Source organism: Mustela putorius, unplaced genomic scaffold, assembly GCF_011764305.1.
Source record: "Mustela putorius furo isolate JIRA1106 unplaced genomic scaffold, ASM1176430v1.1 tig00003932_pilon_pilon_pilon:0A:0A, whole genome shotgun sequence".
NCBI lineage: Eukaryota > Metazoa > Chordata > Mammalia > Carnivora > Mustelidae > Mustela > Mustela putorius.
Window position 1 is genome coordinate 6769043 of NW_025422077.1, and position 6000 is coordinate 6775042.

The window sequence follows — 6000 nt, forward strand, 5'->3', positions numbered from 1 at the left end:
ACTGAGGGGTACATTTTTAAATACAGAATTATAAATTTTGGGAGGGATGCACTGAAGTTTGACCTCCTGCATCATAAGGCAAGCACTTGACAATCAGAGATGAGCTCTTCAAATGTCAAATTGTGCAAGGAAGATGGTGATAATGTCTGGGGAGAAAAAGTTCTTAATTTGTCTAAGTCTGTATTTTATGGTCCTAAAAGTTAAATCTGCAATTTCAACTCCATTTTCTTTTTTTCTTTTTAAAGATTTTATTTATTTATTTAACAGAGAGAGATCACAAGTAGATGGAGAGGCAGGCAGAGAGAGAGAGGGAAGCAGACTCCCTGCTGAGCAGAGAGCCCGATGCGGGCCTCGATCCCAGGACCCCGAGATCATGACCTGAGCCGAAGGCAGCAGCTTAACCCACTGAGCCACCCAGGTGCCCCTCAGCTCCATTTTCTTCATTAAAGTTTTAGGTTCCTTATCCTTGAATTTTTAAAAAGTGTTATGGAGCGTGACTCCTAGAGCGGATTTTTTAAAAAATGTTTTCCGTGTTACTTGAAGGAGGGATTCTTTACTTCTGTTTTAATTCAGTCCTTTCTTTCATGGTCCATATTGTATCTCCACCCAGAATATAAAACGTCTTCCATTCAATACTGTCCCTGATAATAGCTGTTAAGAATTCTGAATTGATTCCCACATTGGGACTGTAATGAGTGAAGGGCTGCTTTTCAGTTGAAAAGTTAGGCTCCCCCTCCTAATGTGGAGGGCTCATGTCCCAGCAACATGTTCCAGAAAATACTTAGAGATGAGTTGTATTACTTAATGGTACAGTAAGTAAGTAGCAAGGACTATAATTTTCAAGAAGCAATATTGTGCAGCATCAGTGATGATGCTGTTAAGTGAGTATGTGACACCAGATCGAGATCCGCACGATCTCCTGTCCCCTTTTCCTCACGCCATAAATACTTTCATGAAGTGTTATGAACGGATACTAAGTTAAAAATCATTGATCCTGGGCGCCTGGGTGGCTCAGTGGGTTAAGCCGCTGCCTTCGGCTCGGGTCATGATCTCAGGGTCCTGGGATCGAGTCCTGCATCGGGCTCTCTGCTCAGCGGGGAGCCTGCTTCCTCCTCTCTCTCTCTGCCTGCTTCTCTGCCTACTTGTAATCTCTCTCTGTCAAATAAATAAATAAATCTTTAAAAAAAAAATCATTGATCCTGTTCATTAAGATATATAAGAAAACATTCATTTTATTTTATTATCCTGACATTTCAGATGCCTTTTTTTAAAAAAAAGATTTTATTTATTTAATTTGACAGACAGAGATCACAAGTAGGCAGACAGGCAGGCAGAGAGAGGAGGAAGCAGGCTCCCTGCTGAGCAGAGAGCCCGATGCGGGACTCCATCCCAGGACCCTGAGATCATGACCTGAGCCGAAGGCAGCAGCTTAACCCACTGAGCTACCCAGGCGCCCAAGATGCCTTTTTTTTTTTTTTAAATGCATATGGATTTGTTTTGAAACATTTTTAACAAGGGATATTTATGCCATCCTTTAGAGAACTCCAAAAATATCTTCCTTTTATTTTAGCAAACAGTGCCATTCTTCAGGACACACTGGAGCCCTGTTAAACAGTGAGTATAAAATCCCATGTTTTCATGAAAAATAAATTCACAGTTTAGTTATATTCCAGGTTTCTTCAAAGATTGTATTTGTGAGAAACTTTCTCTTCTACTCAATCTCATGCCAGTGTTTGCTTTTTGAAGCGCATTTTACCAGACAGGGAAGTAGAAGCAAAGTCAAAGCATTTTTAAAAATTCTGTTTTCTCTCCAGTTATTGAAAGAACTGCTAGTAACCTCGACGTAGATTTTTCATTTATGTAATAACCACCCATATGCGAAAGGTATCCGCATGCGTGGCAAATGGGATCTTGCAAATATTATCTTTATTAGCTTGGACAAGATTTCTAAACTCTGTGTTTCCTGGATGACGACTGCCAGCATTCATTCAATGCTCTCATGTGCCAGTGATGTTCTTACCTCTTCAATACCCCCGATAGCCTAATGTGTAGGAAACATTTTAAAGATACGTAAACTGAGGCACAGAGAGCCAGTGGTCTGGTTTTTCTCTTACTGCAGAACATCAATAGTTAACAGTTTAAAACAACAATCATTATCTTTTCCTGGTTATAGTGGGTGAGGGATTTGGGAGCGGCTTGCCTGTCCCAGGCTTGGCCTGGGGTGATTCGGGCGATTGTGGTCTGACCATAACTGCAGTTAGAATAGGTGGGAATGGAACCAGGAGCTGAAGTCGGGAGCGGGCTAGCTAGAGTCTCAGGACCCTCCCAGGGGCCTGGGGGCTCCAGCATGAAGGCCCCAGGCAACAGGGCGGAAACCACACACTGCCTTTTTCGACCTCTCCTGTGTGCTACCACTTAACAGCACGTCCACTGTGGCCGCAAGCCCACCTGGATTCAAGAGGAGGGAACATAAACCCTGCCTCCGGGTGGGGAAATAGGAAGAATGTCATGGGACAGGAGGAACTGCAGCGGGTTCTGGAACATACCGTGTCTCAACCGAAGTCTCAACCCAGGGACACTGGAAGTCAGGGCAGAGCTGGGCTTCAGGTCAAGGCACTCCGCACAACCACTGTTCTAATACTGAAGGCGCTTGGACTTAAATAATGAGTCTTTGGCTGAGCGTGGTTTTGATGACAGGCATTGTGCATTCTGTGAGTTCAGACCTATTTTGGGTTTTTTGGGGTTTGGGGTTTTCTTGTTTTTGTTTTTTTAAGATTTTATTTATTTGACAGCACAAGCAGGGGGAGCAGGAGAGGGAGAAGCAGGCTCCCCCGCTGAGCAGGGTTCTGTCTCAGGGTTGGATCCCAGGACCCTGGGATCATGACCTGAGCCTAGGGCAGGCGCTTAACAACTGAGCCACCCAGGCTTCCTAAGCCCTATGTTCTCATGTCTATGCCAGTAAAGCCACTGCCCTTATCACACATTGAATTCCAAGTGTTTTCTGAACCACCCACCATGGGCCAGTTTCCGTACTGGTTGCTAAAGCCATCAGGGACACCCCATCCCTGCAGACCAACAGGGGGAAATGCCACGGAAACAAACTCCACTACAAGATGATAAATGCAGAAGTGAGTGTAAGATTGGTGAGCGGATGGGGTCTGGGATTTGTTTTAAAATGTTCCTGGTTGGGGCCGGGAGGGAACCCAACTATGTCAGAGAGAGACGGATGAAATAAGATTTGAAAACTGTTGGTAATGGTTAAAGGCGGGTAAAAGGGTGCCCGGTGTGGGGGGCGGGGGGGCGCATTCCATCCTGTTTTTGACTATGTCTGAAAATGTCCACGATTAAAGAAATACTAAAAGTACAAAGGAGAAAGGAACCACAGTGGAGGTGAGCATAGGGCGGAGGTGAGGAAGTGGCAGTGAGGCCTGGGCTCCTCTCAGAGCAACATCAGAGCTGTTTTCATTCAGTAATGAAACGATTGTGCTTCTCCTGTAGGGAAATGCATCCCCAGCTTCCAGCACCGTGGGGGCCAAGTGCTTTTAGCATAGCCCTGTCAACTGTTGAGGCCGCTGGCCTTTGTTTTCCTACCTGGGAGGTTCAGTGATGAGAGAATTGGAGGGGAGAGGCAGGAAACTCACCCCCGCTCCTGGAGAGCAGGGCTTTTTCCGTTGAAATTCCCGGACTTCCGGGATGAAGCCTGTCATCTTTTCAGCGTTTAGATGCTCAACAGATCGCAGAACTGTATCGTTTGAAAAATGTTTGATCGTGGGTGATCGCCAACAACCACCATCTCAGCAAAGGACTGAATCTCCAATGCCAAATTTAACGGGAAGAAAGAAGCGGCTCTGTCTTCAAGATGAACTATGGAATTATTTAAGTACAAGGTGGGAGGGGCTCTGTGACCGCTCAGGTCCATGGGAGGAGATCCTGACCCCCAGGGGCTCGGAGCACATTTACAATATTTTCTTCACTCCTGATTGCCATCCCTTTATTTCATCTTTTTTATCATGAAAATTTCCAAACACCCATGAAAATAGAGATACAGAAAACAGATTATAACACACTTCCATGTTTGTACTGAGCTTTAGTCCCTATCAGTACTTGGCTATGTATATTCAATTTTCTCTGATAATTTCACCCAGAAATAAAAGGACTTAAAAAAACACAAACCTGCAGTGCCTTATGACAGCTAAAAAATTACCAAAAATTCCCTATGATTGTCTAATACACAATACGTATACAATTTCCCCTGATAAGAAGTTTTTTTTAATAGTTTAATCAGCATCCTAAGGAGGCCCTCCATTATATCACATCTCTTCACTAATCTCTAATGTTTTTCAAGAGCTTTGGTTTTGTTGTGGTTTGTCCTCTCCGTTCCCCCGAGCCGCTGGACGACAGGAATGTCAGGTCGCTGTGACAGCTTTTCAGCTTTCTGGTAGCAGATTCCATCTTCTCTAAAGGAGACCCAGCACCCTCCAATCCTCCAATCTGCCTTCCTCTGAACAGAGGGACATTCGTGCCTGTGTTCACCTGTTTGAAGCTTCTGCTTTGAAGAATACAGTTTTACAAGGAATCTTCAGCAGCACGGATGAAATCAATGAGATAACTTCAAACTGATGCTGATACGGGACATACCCTCCTGGGAGCACCTACAATCAGCGCTATAGATGTTCTAAATGATTTCACCTTGGGAAATTAGCACATGAGCCTGAAGCGGAAGATGAAGTTGTTTAAGGAATGCATTTTATATTAATTGTTTAAAAACAGGTAATCATTACATGAGGGATCTCTCACCACACACACCCACACATGCGCGCGCACACACACACGAACAGAAACTGCGGAAAAGTTATTGAGAACACTTGTTAAATAAAGACAGTAAGGCAGCCCTTATTCAAGAGGGGCTCCTGCGGCGGGTTTTGTAGGGGAGAGCCGTTGGACCCCAGGAGGCTGTAACAAGGACAAACGGGGACATAGAGGGAAAATCGCCAAGAAGTAAGGGTGAGGGGGATTCTAGCTAGACCAACTCCACAGAATTCTTGGGGGATCAGATACCAGGGCCGAGGGCGCCCCTAAGCTAATTTAGTAGCGTTCTTGTGCTTTTTTTTTTTTTTTTAAGATTTTATTCATTTATTTGACAGACAGAGATCACAAGTAGGCGGAGAGGCAGGCAGAGAGAGAGAGAGGAGGAAGCAGGCTCCCCGCTGAGCAGAGAACCTGATGAGGGGCTCGATCCCAGAACCCTGGGATCATGACCGGAGCCGAAGGCAGAGGCTTCAACCCACTGAGTCACCCAGGCGCCCCAGTAGTGTTCTTGCTTAAACAGGATTCTCCAAGGTCATTGAGAAGCCCAAGGGCAGGCCTAGCGGACTAGAGCGCTCAGAAGGCTCAGAAGAAAGTTTGGTCCAAGGGCAGTCTTGGTCGATGCACATTTGCTTACAACTTCTTACTACAAAATTGTAATTTCAGGTTAATAATCCCTCCTCCTCTCTCAAACAGTCAAGTGCTGACTGTTACAGCTGGAGCGCGCCGGCTGAGCAGAGCCCTTCTTCTCAAGCGTTGCCTCCGCCGCCTCATAGAACATTAAACCAGGGTTGCCCCTTCCCAGAGGGGTTTTGCCGGGTAAAGCTCATGCATGAATAATCCCGTGACCCGTGGGACGACCGACTCCGAGTTCCGCCGAGCAGAAAGAAACTTCCAAAGTGGTCAGACAGGCTGGGTGACTTCGGGACAATGAGCCTTTCTGCTCGAAAATCGGAACCCAGCTGCGACCAAGGCAGGTTTCCGCGCGCTGCAGGTGGGGGGCAGCCCGGGGCCGCGGGTGCAGTCGCCCCCTCCCGCCGCCCGCCGCCCGCCGCCCGCCGCCCGCCGCCCGCCGCCCGCCGCCCGCCGCCCGCCGCGCACGCGCCCCCCCCGGCACGCGCACGCGCCCCCCTCCGCACGCGCCCCCGCCGCGCACGCGCCCCCCTCCGCACGCGCCCCCGCCGCGCACGCGCA